General features: G+C 42.8%; 1 protein-coding gene across 7 annotated transcripts in view; it reads right to left on the bottom strand.

The window, feature by feature from the left end:
- Positions 1–13813, bottom strand: part of RALY (RALY heterogeneous nuclear ribonucleoprotein) — a 54765-nt gene extending 40952 nt beyond the window's left edge. For 6 of the 7 annotated variants that reach the window (XM_074292429.1, XM_074292432.1, XM_074292433.1 and 3 more), the window contains exon 1: positions 13172–13813. The gene's annotated coding sequence lies outside the window, so the exon portion shown is untranslated. The remainder of the gene's footprint in view (positions 1–13171) is intronic. The other variant, XM_074292430.1, reaches the window with a different exon arrangement.
- Between the last annotated feature and the right edge of the window lie 209 nt (positions 13814–14022).

Raw genomic sequence — 14022 nt, 5'->3', positions numbered from 1 at the left:
GCCACTTAGGCAACTTGGGCTGGAGTCAGGAAGACCAGATGCAGACACTTATAGCTTTTTGATCCTGCATAAGTCATTTAACCTGTTTGCTTCAGTTTCCTCATCTGTTAAATAGGTATAATAATTGTACTTACTTCCCTGAGCTATTGTATCAAATAAGATAATATCTGTGAAGTGCTTAGCACAGGATCTGGCACATAACAGGTATTTAATAAATGCTTATTTCCACCTTTACTGTGGGGGGGAGGGGAAGGAAGGGAAAGGACAAGTGAAATAGAAATAGAGATAACTCATTTATATAGTATCTTCCAATGACAGAGCTTTCTCATCCTTCATTTCATTTCATCCTCACAGCAAGCAACCTTGGAATCAGATATCATAGGTGTAAAAATTCCCATTGTGCAGATGAAGGAATAAAACCCAGAGGGGAAAGAATTGAGGTTATATATCTAATAAGTGACTGAGCCAGAGCTCAAATCTAGATTTCAGGATTCTAAATCTAAGGTACTTTTTTAAAGGCCTATGTTCTATTGGAAAAAGAAAGAAGTACAACTGGAATAAAACACAGAACTCTGAGATGAAGGCAGTCAGAAATACAAATATTTTGCCTTACTATTGAAGTAGAAAGCGAGATATCTAGCTTAAAAAATACACTGAAACACAGGGTCAAAAATCAATCCTTGGTAATGACTGAGTAGGGGCTTCAGCAGTCAGGGAAGTTTAAAATTCATCACTATGACACTTTGTAACAGTGGAGATAGTACTAGTGTAAGCATCTTCTAGCCAGTCAATTGGTGTGAGATTAACAATGTTGAATTATTCTACAGTGTCCTACCAGAGTTTAATATTTACAATGCAAGGACTGATGTTAACATTTTGTATCTAATCACAAAATGGAGTGGATGTTAATGGTGTTAAGCCTGTGGCTTGGAGGATTTAAAGAATGGAAACAAGGAAGCAATGAACTATGGCCTGCCTTAGATCTTGATTCTAGGGGGAGTTCCAAACCACTAATAAAGAAGAGGTTTAAAAAGGGAATTAAAACAACAACAATAACAACAACTAAAAACTAAAAAGCAAAGGAAATCAAAATTAAAGGGATAGTAAATGTCTATGGTCCTTTAGGCCTCCTGGACATCTTTTCTTCGATACTCTCCAGTCCTATTTCCAGAGAAAAAGCACCAGTTTTTTCCCTGACCATTATCCCAGAGAATTCTCAGTACCTATTTCTTTATATATAAAATGAAGGATTTGATCACCTCTAAGGTCCCTCCCTTCCTCTAAATCTATGACCCTCTGAATTAACCCAAAAGTTGATTCAGGGCTGGTCAGACAGAAACATGTAAATGTTAGGAAAGGCAGGGACATAAAGACAGAGGTATAGGCTTAAGAAGGTACATATGGATAAGATTGTCAAAGGCAAGATCTAGTTGATGAGTTATAAGATCAATCAGGTAGAACTATACAACTCAGATAGATAGACTCCACAGGGTGAAGGGTGGTAGCAGAAGCTGAGCTTTGAGCCATTACCTCTCATCAATCTACCACCTCCTTTCCCAGCAAGTTGGTCAAGCATCTCAGGACCCAAAACTACTCAGGACACAAAGATGCCCTCAAAGCATTAACAAAGTATTGGGGGGACAGGGGAAAGGAGAGATTATTAGGAGGGGATTCAAGAACACAGCACGTATATACAAACATACTCTAGGAAAACAAGACAGAAAAGGCCACTTTTACCTAGAAAGGTGAATAAAGAGGAAACAGCACTTGAGTCAAACTTTCCTTAAAGGAAGAAGAGAAGGAAGGACTTCCAACATATGGAAATAAAGAAAGTATATACCAAATACAAAGAACTTGGAGCCAATGCAGGAAATGTGATGACAGGACAAAATCCAATTGAAAGCCTGGCAGAGAAGGAACCCTAAGGAAAGATATTGAAATGCTAGGATTCATTGGGCTAGAGCTATTCCTGACCTAGCCGTGGGGCTCAATACAGAAGAAAACAATCTTTATTTGGTTACAGAACATCCACAGAGAAAGATGTGTACTGTTTAAAAATGATCTCTTTGTGCCTAGAGGTCACTGTGAGTGAGTGACACATTTTCAAGGTGTGAATAATAAGTAGGAAGAGAGGGAAGTTTGCCGGAGGCAGTATTCTCAGCTCCTCTAAGGAAACAGGTCTCAGTCCTACAAATACAAATACAAAAAAAAAAAAAAAAGAGGGGCAATTACCTGAGTGAAGGAGCTGGAAGAAATAACTTAAAAGTTTCTCAGTTCCTCAGATTCCCCAAGTCATAAAGTAGTAACCATCATCATAGGGATTATTAGAATTCACAGTTGGAGAGAAACCTCAAGGACTTAAAAGGACCTCAAGTCCTACCTCTCATTTTACAGAGAGGGAAACTGAGGTCCAAAGAGGAAAAAGTAAAGCAATTTGGGTACAAAGCTCAAAAGTGGCAAAGTGAAAAAGAATTCCTTCTGGTTGTCTGGGATAATTATTCCTCACATCTACAATAGCTTTGCACTGGAAAAATACATCCATGAATAATCTCATTTCATCCTAATAGCATCTCACATAAGGGAAGCAGAACAGGAATTATCATCCAGGTTTTAATTTCCATTTTATAGATGGGGAAACTGAGATACAGGGAAGGCTAACAGGAGTCAGATTTCTGGTGCTAGAGAAATAAAGTTGAAAGAAAACTCAAAAAGAGAAAAATCTCACCAGATTTATGTTACAAAGAGGTTAAAAGAATAAACTTTAATTCACTACGATGGGATAAACCGCACAAGAGGCAGGAGAGAGAAGCAAAAGGATTTTAGATTATGAACAGACCATGCCCACCAAGTCAGACAAAAACTCTAAAAGCTACACTCTGAACCTGTGACCTGAAGCAACATGTCCCTGAAGAAATCAGTTCAGGAGAAATGAGTCCCTAGAGCTTTAAGGAGGAAAAGTCAAGACTGTAGTCTTAGAGGAAGAGAAATTCTAATGATGGAGTGCCCTGGCTTAGCGCTTTCCAGCAAGGTTTTTCAAGTAGGCTTTTTTTCTGCCATTTCCCAAAGTAGTCAGATCATTGTACTTTTGCCCTTCAAGTGAGGGGAATCCAGGTAGAGCTGGACAAGATTGGTTTAGTTCCATGTCCATCATTCCAGAGTCAAAACTCTAAAGGTGGCCATTGGCATCCTTTGAAATCAGTCCCTAGGCCTACTAGGTTCTCTCTTCCCCTTCAGATATCAGAGTCCTGCTATTAGCTAACAATAATAGAATTTACATTATGCTTTAAGCCCTCTACATATATTACCTCATTTGATCTTCAAAACAATCCCCATTTTACAGATAAAAAAGCTGAGGAACACAACATTTAAGTGACTTATCCAAAGTTACATAGCTAGCACATGTCTAAGGCAAGATTCAAACTCAAGTCTTCCCAACTCAATGTAAATGCTACCTACTAGTTTTTCCAAATCCAAACTGGCTCTCAGGATTCCAAAATTTATTCAAAGGATAGCTTTCTCCCTGAGGGAATCAGCCTTTTAACAAGGATCAAATTGAGAGACCTCAATCTAATGAAGGGTTCTCTATCTGGTTTGTTGTTGTTGAGGGTTTGATTTTTTTTTTTTTGACCACTTTGACAAATAGAAGTATATATGTGACTTCTCAGAAGAATGCTTTTTAAATGCATAAAATAAACCATACTGGATTGCAAATGAAACCTATTATGTATGCTAAACTACAGTTGCCAAAAAGTTTTTTAAAAAATTCAGAAATCATAAGAACAAAAGGTAAAGTAATTAATCCATTTAATATTTATTAAGCACTTACCATGTGCAGAGCACATAACTACTGCGATTAAAGTTAGGGTTACAAAGGTAGCTATAACAAATTCTACTTATATATAAGAAATTTATGTCAAATGGATCTTATGTGGGGTAGAGAATAAGTAAAAAAATATTCATAATACAAAGAGAGAGAAGGGGAAAAGTGAGGTCCAGGCAAAATACTTGGTGACATTTGGGATTGGGGAAAGGGTAAGAAGTTACCTCAGAAAGCTGTCCCATGAAGAAAATACTCCAACTTGTGTCAGTACCTAGAACATTCTCCCTCCTGACCTCTGCCTCTCAGAATCCCTGACTTCCTTCAAAACTCAAAATGTCACCTTTTGCAGGATGCCTTTCTTGTCCCCCTCTTTCTTGAATCTGCTAGAAACTTCCTTCTACTCTGTATGTATGTATGGAATTGTGGGAAGATGGCAGCTTTTTTGGACCTACTAGAGCCCAGATCACCTACAAATATCCCCAAAAGGAACAATTTAAAATTTAAAAAACTTAGCAATACCTATAAGCTCTTCCACACAATACAAAATCCTGCAAGAATTCCATGGAAGCTTTAAGCAGAAAAAAGCCAGGATGGGTAGAAAATGAAGCACCAAACTAAATAGGGTTGGGCCATGCAGTTCACATCTCAGCCACCATAAGAAACATGGCCAGGGATTGGGCAGCCCTTCCCAAGGCTCAGCAGGAGACAAGGCCAGACCAACATCTAGGGAGTCCATAGCTTGAGCCACAAAAGAACAAAGGACCAGCATTGCACTTGAGAAGAAAAGCATCAAGGGGGCCTTGCAGGAGGCCTGATACTAGCACAATGGTCGGGGCTTGTCAGCAAGCAACAGAGCCAACAGGCTCAGCTCAGCCCAAGGGGGGAGGGAGACTAAAGGAGCTGTCCAAGACCAAAGTCCAAAATGTACCACTAGAAGACGGAGCCCAAATCCAAGAAGTCTTCCAGAATGTGGTGACTAGTCTTGGCAAACACATTTATGAGGTTATTCTCATCTACTAAGGTGAGTGCATAAGGGAGCAGAGTGTGACCCAAGCACAAACCCCAGTTCAGAAACTAAGACTGGAGACTTAAGTAAACAAGAAAAAACTGCCAAACATAATGAAGAAACAGTATAGACTGAGAGAAACACAAGAGGTAAGCCTGGAACAATAGACTCAACTTCACCTTAGCAGAGCCTCTGAAAACAGAATATTCTGTTTTCATTCTGTAGTCTTTCTGACTATAATATGAGAGTAAATGAAGCTAAAGATATTGTGTGTGTGTGTGTGTGTGTGTGTGTGTGTATATATATATGTATATATTATATATATGCTTGTTTACAGGTCATTTCTTTTAGAATTCCTTTTAGAATGTAAACTTTTTTCCTAATTATATATAAAAAACAATTTGGATGCAAGCTTTCTGATGGCAGAGCTTACATTCTACTTTTGCTTTTCTTTGTACTCCCAGTGCCTGATACATAATAAGCTGTTAAAGTTTATTGACTGATGGAAGACTGGCTAGGATTTCATTGGGTTTTTTTCTGCCTATTAGTAACCTATCTAATCTTCAAATCCCTGCTCAATGGCACCTTCCTTGTGAAGCCTTTCCAGATCTCTGGCTGAAAATAAGCTTTCCCAATACTTTGCTTTGGTTCTGGACCTATCCTGTGCAACCTTATATTACAGTTATCTATGAGGCAGCACAGTGGAATGGAAGAAGCACTCACCTCTGAGTCAGGGGACCTGGGTTCAAATCCTGCCTCCAATAATAACTCTGTGACCTCAAGCAAGAAAATTAATTTCTTTAAGCATCACTTTATCTATAAAATGATAATCATACTTATCGCAGCAGGCTTCTCAGAGTTGTTGCAAGGGAAGTGCTTTAGTTATAGTCCTATAGGAGTTTTCCTTTATCTATGTGTCATCACTGTCCCTACAGGACAGATCTCTAGTTTTATTCATATGTGCTCAAGGCCACGCACAGAGTAGTTGATTGGGAATTCATTGCTGAGTGTTAAGATGAAGATATAATATATAGTGTGCTGCATTCTGTATTTGGTCAGTCCTGATTCCCTGAAGGGGCACTGTGGTACAGTGAAAAGAATGACTAGAATCCCAGCCTGGTCACTTTTACCTGTGTGACCTTCAACAAAAACTTAATGAGCCTCAATTTCCTTCTCTTTAAGGTAAGGAGTTTGGACTGGATGTCCTCTAAAATCCCTTCCAGCTCTGCAGCTATGATCTATCAGTCACTTTTACAGACAACAGTTGTGGGCCCATATATATGAAGAAGCACTGGCCTGGCCAAATTGAACAGGAGCTGACCTGAATTCAGTGAAACATGAAAGTGTACCAGAGAGCAGGCAGACCAGCTTTATTTCTCCAAACTGGATAATTTAAGGCACATTTTCTAATATTCACTGACAGAACAAAGAGGAGAGAAAAGCTCTAAGATATGACCCATGTTCCCTTCAGTCTTCAAAGTGATTTGGTAAAACTGCAGAACATAAACAGGTAGTCAAGTCCACAAGGTGGATAAAAGCTGGCAAAGAAATTGCATTTTTTTCCTCCTGAACAAATATACAACTAATGGAGAAACCCTGATAGACCCTAACTGTTGTTGTTTGTTTTTAAGTAGAGAAGAAACCCTCCTACAACATACATGTTGGGTAACTAGCCATTCTTGAGACAAATTTATTTTTTAGAATGAGTGTCATTAACAGAGGCCAAGTGGCAAACTGGTCTTCTAGTCTCCAATCAATCCAGCACATGTCACTAGATTAATCTTCCCAATATATCCTGCCCTAACCACATCTCTACCTTGCTCAGAAACCTTCCTTGGTCCCTCCCATTGCCTAGAAGATAGTCTAATCTTAAAAACTGACATTCAAAGACCCCATAGTTTTGCTCCAACTTTTCAGGAGTCTCCTATTTTACTTCTTCCTCTCATGCATCCTAAATTGTCTGGCCTCAAAAGATTACTCTCTGTCTTCCATATAAATCTCATGTTATCCTGACAATACTTTATCTCAATACGTGAGAATGGTATGAGCAAATCATCTCACATTTCACTACAAAGTGTATAAAATGCTCGCCCCTCAACAACCTTTTGAGATAGGCATATTCTTTATGCCCATTTTACAGAAGAAGAAACTGGGTTTCTGGTTAAGTGACTTCCTGGGGCACAATCATAAAACAAACAAATGTCTGAGACAGAATTTAGAAGACCTGATACCAGGTGTAGATTTTTTTTCCTTCAAAATTCAAATGTTAAAATTCTACTTCCAGGAAGCCTTCCAGGATCTCCTCAAGCCTAAAGTGATCTGCTTTCCCTCCCCCCAGCCCCCTAATATGAAAGTTTTTGTGATATCCTTGAAGGCAGGGACTAAATTTTATTTATATAGCATATCAATTGAGACAATGTGCTTTTTAAATCACAGAAGGCTAAATCAATGTCAGTTGTTTTTAGAAAGGTAGTGTGATACAGGTAAATAGTCATTGAGTCAGAAGCCTCTGATACTTATAAGCTTGTGTAAACCTCTCTCTGAACGAGTATAATATACTTTTAGTACTATTTCACAGGTCTACTGTACTGAATGAGATAGCAGCAATAAGGCATGTTTGTAAACTAAGTCATTATATAAATGAGTTATTGTTACAGTGAACAGCCTAAGACTGGGCCTAATACTGACAAACGAATGACCTTTACTTGGGAAGGAGAGGGAAGGCTGAACAAAATTAAATAATGTATTTTGAAAGTTTCTTTCAGCCAGGAACAGAATTGGAGAAGCTAATTTTAGTGTAAAACAGCTAGGTGGCGCAGTGGATGGAATACTGAAGTTGACATCAGGAACACAGCTTCCTGAGTTCCAATCTGTCCTCAGACACTTAGTAGCTGTCCAGTCTCTGTTTGCCTCAGTTTTCTCATCTGTAAAGTGAGCTGGAGAAGGAAATGGCAAACGCCTCCAGACCTTTGCCAAGAAAGCAACAAATGGGACCACAAAGAGTTGAACAGACTGAAATGACTAAACAGTAATTTTAGTGCATGTCATGGTCTGAAGGAACAGAAAGTTGTGAAAAATCTCTTTAGAGTAAGTCTTTAAGATATGAGGTTCAATTAAATAACTAGAGCCTCCTCAGGATATTCTTTTAAAAGTCCCAAAATACAGAAATGGCTCATTTGCACTACAGGGTTTTTGTTTTTGTTTTTTTTTTTTTTCTTTACTATAGTCTGGGCAAATGTGCTTTTTAAATCACAGAAGGCTAAATCAATGTCAGTTGTTTTTAGAAAGGTAGTGTGATACAGGTAAATAGAGAAAACCTTGCCCCAATAGAGGTGAATGAGAGAAATGAACCCTTTTGATACCTACAAGTTACAAAAGTAAATAATAGATTAACAGATACAAAGAAAAGCCCACAGTCAAAAAATCCAAACAAGAAATTAGAAAACAAAGGACAAACTCCTTTAGGATAAACATTATTAGCAGACAGTAGCAAATTTATAAGCAGACTTATGAATTTGGACTTTTAATAGAATACTTAGTGAGAATGAAGTAATGAATTTATCTTGACAGGTAACTAGTAGGGTTTCTGTCTTCACAAATGGAGTTTATGGAATCTTCAATTGTCCAAACTAGAAAAAACTTCACATCTTATATGGAATATGAACTCAAACTCTGGTCATCTGCCTATAAATCTAGGGGTCTTCCTCACTCCTTAGATTGTAAACTCCCTGAGATCTCACTTCACATAGTTCAATTCTGGCCATGGAGCAAGAATTGGGAAGCTCAGGATTCACTGGGGCCTAAGGAAATAGTCTGCTTAAAAGACTTTAACTTCATAATACTTTAAAGCAAGTGTAAATTTTTAAAACATCAACGAGACTAAGTACAATGTGAATCAGTGGGACTAGCTGAATCATTCTCCTACTCAGAGAACAATGAAAAATGTGGTGGAAAGAGCTTCAAACAAGAGCCCTAGGAGCTTAGGAGTCTTGAAAGCTACTCCCAGCTCTGAGACGAATTTAATGTGTTAGCTTGATCAAGTTCCTTCCCATCTCTGGGTCTCAGTTAATTATGTCTCTTATTTTCATGACCACAATATTGTCAAAGAAAAACTTCAAAATACTGATTAAAATAGTGGCCAATCAAGATTTCACAAGAACAATAGTGAAATAGATGTTCTGCCTCTAAGCAGAGAAGTGGTAGACTATAGAATGAGGTACACATTTTTAAATGTGGCTATTTTTTTTTCCTTTACTGAATACTTTTATTACAAAGAGAAGATGTCACTGAAAAGTGACAATAATGTAAAAAGCAATAAGAACATCAATAAAACTTTTTTTTTTTTTTTAAGGAATCTCAGAGCTTTTCTAATCTAGCTAACCTTAATAAGAATCTCTTCTAGATTAGTGGCAAATAATTGTCACTGAAGAGCAATCATTTTAATTTGGGGCAGTTCTAATTGTTAGGAAGTTTTCCCCTTACAAACCTAAATATGCTATTTCTATATATTGCTCTGTTTTCTCGGACAAAGAAAAATAAAATTATGTGATAGCTTCTCAGATACATGAAGACGGAGATCACATCCTATTGCCTAAGACTTCTCTTTCTAGGCAAAAACACTCCCATTTTTTACATCTTATCATCAAATAGCATGGTCACTAATCCATTCATCAACATGGCTGTCTTACTTCAGGCAGGTTCCAGATTGTTTAATCCTTCCTAAAATATGGTGCCTAAAACTGAACACAATATCTCAGATGTGGTCTGACCTGGGCAAAATGCCAGGGGACTATCACCATCCTCATTCAGGACACTATGCCTCTATTAATGCAGCACACTACTGAATTAGCTTTTCTGAATGCCCTATCACACAACTCATTTGGGGCTTGCAGTTCACTGTAAATCCAAGATTTTTGACACAAGCACTTTTGTCTAGTCATGCCTTCAGGAGGCATTGTGGGATAGTGGGAGGAAAAAAAACTAATGCAACATCTCAGGAGTCAGGAAACCCGTGTTCAATTTCCATCTCTGACACTATCTCTAAGACCATGATCTCCCCTGACCCCAGTTCCTCATTTGCAAAATGAAAGTATTGAAATGGTTTGTCCCTTTCAATTCTAGATCTATGATCATCTCCTAAATTGCAAAATTTAGAATATGGAGGGAATTTGGAGGAACTCTAGCCCTCTTATTCTACAGATAAAAAAAGTATAATCCAGAAGGGCGTTACTCAAGATTGCAGTAAGTAAACAGCATTACCAGAAATTAGGTTCACAAATGTATTCTTGATATGAAACCATGAATATCACTTTTTGCCCCCATAAAGGCTGCTTTAATTCAACCAAGTAGACAGGGAAGGTGGGAAATATTCTGGGAAAGGGACACAGAAACGACCAAGGAGTTGCCATCAGTACTGACAGGAAAAGTGATGGAGGAGGGAGAAACACCAGTCTTTCCTTTACTTCCAATTCTTCCAGTCCAAATCCTTATAAAATCACAGAATCAGACTGAACAAAAAAGGCAATCGAAGATGTTTTGGTTGAATCCTTTCATTTCATAGATAGTGAATCTGAGGCTCATGGAGGAAAAACAGTTGTAGCGTCTCCCCTGGCAGACCTCTCTTCCCTGTCCTTTTACTCCATTATAAAGACCATTACCATATTAAGTCACTGCATACCCAGTTTCCTGTCATTTTCTCCCAGAAACCTAAAGAAAAGCCCCAAAGAATAATAACAGATATTTATATAGCTCCTAGAGATTTGCAAATCTTTACAGTTATTTTTTGATTCTCCATTATGTCCATTTTACATAAGAAGAAACTAAGGCTCAGGAATGTTAAATGATTTGCCAATAGTCAGAACATTAGAACAGTATGAGCTTAAACTCTGGACTCCAATATGCCAGGCTACCTTTTTAGCACCACTAGATCATTGATATGACTAGTACTGCTAGGTTCTTCTGGTGATCACACAACATCCTCATTATCTAAATCTCAATCTCGTTCTCCATCCCTGAGCAGTTATTTGGGTCACCGAAGGCCCCAGGAGTTCACTGTCAGACCCTTTGTCCTTGTCTCTTATCTTCAGTCACCCTAGAGCAAGGCATCTAATATCGGCTGCCTCCCCCCACCTTCCTTCTATCTTCACCCTTAGAATCCCCTGTTTATATCTGATAAGAATGTGAGGAACTTTTCACAGGCCCAGGCTCTCAGCCAAATGCTACCCCTAGCTGGGTTCTAGCATCCTGGATCAGGATTCCTGCAGCTGCCATGATCTAATCCTTCCCCCTCCCCAGCTAATCCATCTCCAGGGTCAGCACGGTCAGGGGAACAATATTTTAGAAAAGTGATCCCTCCAAGCAATCCTCTTGATCTATCTACCATAGGGAGTTTTAAATTCAGATCTCACCCTCCTCTAGACAGGGCCCCTAGCTGTCTGAGGGAAAGATCTGGCCTAAAAAGTCAAGAAAACCAGGTTCCAGTCTTAGCTACTTTACTTGGGTTTGTCACTTTCCCTCTGACTATGCATTCTACTCAATACAACGAAGCTGACTGGACTAGAAGACAGCTACCAGCTGACTCCTCAGGACTGCATAAGCAGCTTACTCGGAGTTCTTTTCCCCCACACACAGAAAGCAATATTTAATGCTCTTTGCATCCAGTTCAGGAGAGGCTTTGGGTCACACTCACTAGTCTAAGACGCTAATAGTTTCTGGGAGTTCCAAAGGTAGAGGGAAGATTTAAAGTCCAAGAGGGAAATCCAAACTCGGATCCCTTATTCTCCCACCAACCCGGCTTTCCTATTCAACTCCTTTAACCAAAGAAGTGCCAGATCCTCCCTCCGGATTCCCTAGTCCATTCCCTAGTTTCAGCTGGATAAGGGAAAGCCCCCTTTTCTCATCCAGCTCTCCAGCTGAGACCTCTTAAGGCCCTAGAGGCCCTTCTTGTTGCTTAGCCAGCTCCCAAACCGGTTTCACACAGGATGCTCGAGCTATAAGGGACCAGAGTTTTCATTCAATCCTAACTCCAAACCTATCAGGAGGGACACCCTGCCAGGAATTTCCCCAGAGAGTTCAAAGAACCAACAGGATGGCAGCAATCCAGCAATCCCATTCAGCGAGCCTACCAAGTGCTGGAGACAAAAGGGAGCACTCCGCCAGCCCTCAAGGATCTTACATTCTACCGGACCGCACATTTAGAGCTAGATTACTTTCCACCGCAGGTCTCCAGCTGCGACCTTTCGGACAGGAATTCCCCAGAGTTCTCCAAGTTGGGTTTAGGAGAATTGTTCTCCCCCCCCCCCCCCTCCTGAAATATCCCTCCTTCCCTATTGTTCCCTTTTCCGAGTACCAGTGGAGGTAGTGGGAGGAACGAAAAGTCTGGAAACAAATTAATTTAATGTTCTTTGCGTTTTCGATGGCGTGGGGAGGAAATAATTCCTTGGCCACCTAAGACTGGAAGCTTGGACCGATGGCCTCTTTTAAGTTTTGTATAACTCACATTAAATTACAGAAATTACTTTTTCGGTGCAAGAGCACTGCAAAGGAAAACAAAACAAAACAGAACAAAAAAAACGGAGGAGCATCACCTAGCATGGGCTCCGCGGGCTCTGAAGTAGGAAACAACTTCTCCCGAAGCAGCAGCCTCGGCCCTTGCCCAGGCGGGAGAGCTGACTACCTGCGGCCCGCTTCCCGCCAGCCCCACCACGCTGGGCCCCGTCCTACAAGAGCGGCCTCCCAGCCTCGGTCCGGAAGAGCGGGAGGGCGCGTCTCACTGCGGGGAGGTCGGCCCGAGCGGCTGCAGGCCGAGGGGAAGGATCGGGGCCCGGGGGGGGGCTGCTCGGTCCTCTCCAGCCCACCGTAGGGTCCGAGGCCAGCAGCGTCCCTGCGGAGCGGCTCAGGCGCCATCGCCACCTCCCCTCCTTCCTGCTTGCTCCCTCCCCCTCCCCCCTCCCCCTCCCCCAACTCCCAGGCCCGGCCACGAGAGCAGCCCCAGGGGCCACTATAGTCGCCCGCAGCGACCCGGAGCCTAGGGCGGCGGCGGCTCTCGGGACCGAGGCCCGAGAGGGGCGCCCCGGAGCTGCGCTCGGTGGAGGGCATCCAGCAGCCAGCTCGGGGCCCGCCGAGGCCTCGGGGCCCCTGCCCCGCGAGCGCCTCTACTTATTTGTGTATTTACTCAGTCCCGGGCCAGCACGTGGTTCCCTCCAGGAGCCGAAAGTGTTTCTAAAAATAGGAGGGGGTGGGGGCGGGGGTTGGGGGGGGTGGCTTAAGAATCTAAGAAGAAAAACCACCCAGAAAAAAGGAGACGAGACCCACCCGAGACCGCTCCACCCCCGAGCCCCACTCACCCAGCGAGGAAAGGTCAGGAGCAAAAAAGGTTCCGAGAAACAACGAGAGGCGGAGGCGGGGAGGAGCGAGGGCCGGGTGGAGGAGGGGACCGAGAGGCGGGAGCGCCCGCGAGTCTCGCACAGGCTGCAGCTGAAGCCCAGGGGCGGGGGCTGTGGTGGGAACTAATGCAGGGGTGGGGGCCACAGAAGATTGGCCGCCCCCGTTGTCGTCGTCGTCGTTGCCGCCGCTGCCGCCTCCAGCAGGCCCCCCGCGCACACCGCTGGGGAGCCCGGACGCACTGACAGCGGCGCCAGTCGGGCTGTGGCTAGTCGTTCTAGCGGTCCGCACCACTGAAGCGAGATGAGGAGGGGGAGCGCTGGCGGGAGGGAGGAGGAGGAACCGCGCTTTCGCAACTGGATCCCCCGCTCTCTCGCCCACGCAGCACCTACTGCTCTCTAGAGTTTTAGCGTGCTGCTGAGGGAGGGTGCAGCCGCGCCGGGAGGCGGCCGGGTCGGGGTACGTGGCCCATTACCCCTTCTCTCGGTTCGACTTTGGAAAGGCCCTCGCTCTCGCGGGGGAAGGCGGGGCCAGGGGCGGGGCGCGAGCAGCCCGGGAGGGCCTTCGGGAGGGGGCATCCCTCTGGTGCAAGCCCCACCTTCTCTGGGGATAGGGATGGGGATGGGGCTCCCCTGAGCACAGCCGCCCCGCCCTCGATTATGGGCGGATTGCTGCGGAGCTGAGCGGCTGAGAGAGACCCCATCCCCCAAGCCTTTCGGCTCTCCGCCTCCGCCTGCTCTGGGAGAAGCCGGCCGCTGCGAGGGGAGGAGACGGCTCAGTCCGGGCCCTGCTTGCCCTCCTCTCGGGGCACCTG

This window comes from Sminthopsis crassicaudata, chromosome 2 (assembly GCF_048593235.1).
Source record: "Sminthopsis crassicaudata isolate SCR6 chromosome 2, ASM4859323v1, whole genome shotgun sequence".
NCBI lineage: Eukaryota > Metazoa > Chordata > Mammalia > Dasyuromorphia > Dasyuridae > Sminthopsis > Sminthopsis crassicaudata.
Note: the sequence above shows the minus strand (reverse complement) of the source record. Positions and strands in the feature narration are given on the sequence as shown.